The sequence below is a fragment of the Colletes latitarsis genome, chromosome 4 (genome assembly GCF_051014445.1).
Source record: "Colletes latitarsis isolate SP2378_abdomen chromosome 4, iyColLati1, whole genome shotgun sequence".
Lineage (NCBI taxonomy): Eukaryota > Metazoa > Arthropoda > Insecta > Hymenoptera > Colletidae > Colletes > Colletes latitarsis.
In genome coordinates, this window is record NC_135137.1 from 23,739,659 (window position 1) to 23,744,537 (window position 4,879).

Sequence of the window (4,879 nt, forward strand, 5' to 3'; positions counted from 1 at the left end):
ATTTGTTAATAATAAACGTGATTGTAAATAGTATTATAATATCTATTTGCTACATAAATCGACTCCACGAATTTTGTGGGAGGCAACAGCCTGCTAGATTTGCCTCACTAATGTGTTCACTAGCAGGCCCGGAATTGGAACACTTCTTTCTCCTTTCCTTTCCTTTCCTCCTGCTATCTACCTTACTCATTTCCTCAATACAGCAAGGTTACTACAATTGTATTTATTGGAAATAAGTGGTGGAATAAAAACAAAACATAAATAAAACATTAAATCAATTTTTTTTGTCAGCCCAGATGTGATTCGTAAGTTGAACATTTCTATCGCTCCTAACTGGAGGTATTCCCCTTGGAATCACTGAAGCGTGGAAGACGACATTTAAAACACGATACCAGACGGGGTACCCGCAACGATTCGTATAAAAGACAATGCTTTTTTTCTCATTCGTTCTCACTCGCTGTTCTTTTCTTTGGTTATCGATTACAGTCGTCGGGAAAAGATAAAGGCGACTCTGAAGCACAACGATACTGCTTTGTATAAATATCTCTTGGTGTTGCATTTTAATTCGAATGAATGAAGAATCTTAATTGTATATGGCTACCTTCGCCCATTTCATTATCTTCAATGTATGAAGTGAAAAAAAGTGAAATGGACCTTACTGTACTACTTTTTCACGCTTCTCCCAGTCAAAGATTTAGGGAAATCTGTGCAGAATCACAGAATCTAACTATCGAAATCCTGCCAATAATTTTATCAGCTCAACGTATTATATTATCAAAATCAAATTCCAAAATCAAAAACATATTGAATTAACAGCGATAAACTTTCTTCAAACATAACTTACCTGGTAGTAGGATTTTCTGACCCTGAATTTTTCAACTGACAGCTTTAGACGGTAATTTAATTGTTTGAATATATCTTGATAAATCAGCATAATGTGGTCGAGCGGTCGAATGGACTTCTTTCATATCACTTCTGTTATAAGTGACTTTTCGGCCACCCCTGGGAAAAATTTACATGAGCGATTCTAGAGGCCAAAATAAGACGAAAATCAAGAATACCAATTAGTTGATGGAGGCTTCGTTACAAAGTTATTAACGTTTAAAGTTCCGCCTGTAGAATGGCAATCTGCGTACAGCTGCGTTCGCGCGGGAGGTTGCGGCAGGCCAGTGCTAGTGGTTCTCACGCAGCATGAAAAATTCTACTTACCGACGCTATCGACAGCCTTAGATTTTTGTCCACTTAGGGAAATGCGAACACCTTACGTTGAATAAGATTCAACCTGTCTTATGAAAATCCAGAAGGGCATATCAAAACTTGCCCGACGAGATTTTCACAGAGAAAGGGTGAATGTCACTTGCAATACCACAACGTTGTGCACAAAAATCACCCACACGCGATCATACACGCCCCACGATTGTCCACAATGTCCGTAAGTATCCACAAATAATCCTTTCAGGCACTAACCACTATGCAATTAAATAAATACGCACCGAGATTATGTTATTCGTGAGTAACTATGTGTACGTGTACCACGATTGTTCCGAGTTACTTACGAATAGAAACGTTTTTAATTTTTCAAATACACTACAATTTAAAAATGTAAAAAGGAATCGTAGGATAAATGAAATTTTCGCATCGATTTGCGTTCACGTCGAAGAATGTAACAATACTAACAGCTGACTGTGCCATCGATCGACGAGGTTCTGAGAAACAAATGCCGAAAAGGTCCCCGATTCTACGTCATTCGTCTCGCTTATCTCTCTCTCTCACACACTCACACACATACACACAAACACATGCACTCTACACTCAGTGGAGACAAAGAGCAACATCGGCACGTGTTCGGCCAGCTAGTCAGTCGTAAAAAAGAATCAGTCAAGACAGTTCACGCGACACATTTTAAACATATTTCATTCAGTTATGTATTAAGTAACACGTAAGAAATATAGTGATGTAAACAATCAGCGAATACTTACTAAATTCCTTTTTATATTCTCAAATTAAAGTGTATTTGAAAAATTAATAACAGTTCTATTCGTAAGTAATTCTGGAGAATCGTGGTGTACGTACACATAGTTACTCACGAATAACATAATCGCGGTGCGTGTTCATTTAATTGCATAATGGTTAGTGCCTGAAAGCATTATTTTGTGGATACTTGCGGACAGTGTGGACAATCGTGGGGCGTGTATGATCGCGTATGGATGATTTTTGTGCACAACGTTGTGGTATTGCAAGTGACATTTACCCTTTCTCTGTGAAAATCTCGTCGGGCGAGTTTTGATATGCCCTTCTGGATTTTCATAAGACAGGTTGAATCTTATTCAACGTAAGGTGTTCGCATTTCCATAAGTGGGCAAAAATCTAAGGCTGTCGATAACGTCGGTAAGTAGAGTTTTTCATGCTGCGTGAGAACCACTAGCACTGCCCTGCCGCAACCTTCCACGCGAACGCAGCTGTACGCAGATTGCCATTCTACAGGCGGAACTTTAAACGTTAATAACTTTGTAACGAAGCCTCCATCAACTAATTGGTATTCTTGATTTTCGTCTTATTTTGGCCTCTAGAATCGCTCATGTAAATTTTTCCCAGGGGTGGCCGAACACCCTGTATGTATATACGGCATTCGTGGTTAGAGATGGTGCGCAAAATCACTATTATTTATCACAGTGATCGTAAAAACACAATCACTTTCGTGATTTAACTTTATTTGCGACCGTGATAGTGATTCTTCCGTTCTGAATGTCATCGTGCTTGCGTGAATTTACTCTTTGATTACAATTCTTGGTCTTGATTGAATTACTTTTTATAAAATATTTCAATATAGTTTGTATATAATATTAATTTTTAATTACACTACGTTTTGTTAGAAACGTTGAAATAAATAAATGCTCGAAGCGGGCCATGTGCTTCTCTTTGGCGCGTGTCCCTCTCTTAAAGGAGGATCGGCCAGGATACTTGGAAAAAGGAGGGCCGTACTGTCAAGGGTACCCTCACGACCGTGGTTCTCTGTCAGGGTACAGAATTGTATTGGCTCTTGCCGCGAGCAGATATACATCGAATACAGTTTTTAGGAAGCCCACCGTGTCTTAATTTTTATTTAAAACGCCCGACGGCTATCCTGACCGTAATAGCATCCTTCTTACAGTTTTCTGCGTATAACATAAATTTACTTGATTTAATATTAAAGATAAAAAGTAAGTCAATTCTCTTACCCCTATCCTACATCAGTATTTGCAAAAATTAAAACAAAAAGATTTTTCAGTATGTACACAACAAATTGTTGGAACCCCGGGGATCAAGAGTTGAAAAGAATTACTTGTATTTAATACAACTGCATTATTAATAAATTTCTTCGCTATACCGTTCACTCTCGCTATCATTCAAACTCTGGCACACTTCTTTCAACCGCTTACCGTTCCTCTCATCTTCTATCTCTCTCGCACTCGTTCTGCCATGCTTCTCTGTCCTCATCCTTACCAATCATACAATCGTTTACAAACATTCCATCTTCCGCACTTTTCGATTCGCTCAGTCATACACACTTGTGCGCACCTAGTCGCGCGTTATTTCGCGGCTGGCGCGCGGTTCGATGCCACAAAATAATACACCATATTCAATTAGAAATATTAGACTGTTTTAAAGAAATAGAAAAAGATACAATAGTACTACTTTATATATTTCTAGACCCAAGATTTACGAATGCCTTTTCCCCACCAAAAAAAGTTAAATATAATGAAGAAAGATATTACAAACATGTTAATTGAAAACAAATATTAATACAATAGCAAATAAAACAGACATGAAAATGTCGGATGTATATGATACAGATGAATTATCAATAGGGACTGCTTTAGAAAACAGTGTTAAAAAAAATAGTCTAGAAGTTGAGGGGAGCTAGGAGGTAAAATAACCACTCGACCAGACTACCCCACAATTATTATTATTTATTATGAATGCGCGAGTGATGGTGGTGTGGGGCAAACGCTACCACACGTAGGTTAAGCTTATATTGACTGTGTATGCGAATCGCGACGACGTCTTTACCAGACTGCCTTTACGACGTCCTCAACGGACTGGCTAACAACAACGTCTCTAACAGACTGCCTCGCGGAGTCTAACGGACTGCCTATCCTTTCTTAAAACCTACTCCCTATATACATCCCTTACCCTAATAGACAAAGGGAGAGAAAAAGAGATAGGACAGAAAGATGGAAAAACGAAACTGAAAAATATTTAGCGTAGGAAAAGTTTAGCGAGTGAAAGAGGGTAATAAAAGTCAAGAGGCTCGCCGGGCCCGGATCGGGGTGGTCCGAGGCCCAGGCGAAACCTTGAAGGAAAACAGGCTCGCACGAGACCCTGGGAAAATGGAAAAATAGAAAGCTTAAAACTAGCCTTGCATTCCATTACCATTTATACTCTGGCAAGTGCGTAGTGGCTATACAATGGCCGCTACAAAGTTATAACACCAGGCAATATAATTCAAATGGAGATAGAACAATATTTAAAGGACACGTATTATAATAGAATTGGAGATCCATTAATTTGTTGGAAAGAACACCAACTTTAATTTTCAGCAATGAATAAATTAGTGGAACGAATGTTTTGCATGGTGGCCACATCAGTACCATGCGAAAGAATATTCTCAAAAGCAGGGTTAATTTTAACTGGGAAAATAAACAGATTGCAAGCAGAGAAATTATCTATATTATTATTCTTTCTATATACTTCTATACAGGGTATTCGGTCATCCCTGGGAAAAATTTTGACGGGGGATTCTAAAGGCCAAAATTAGACGAAAATCAAGAATACCAATTTGTTGATGGAGGCTTCGTTAAAAAGTTATTAACAATTAAATTCAAAAATTTCAAATCGT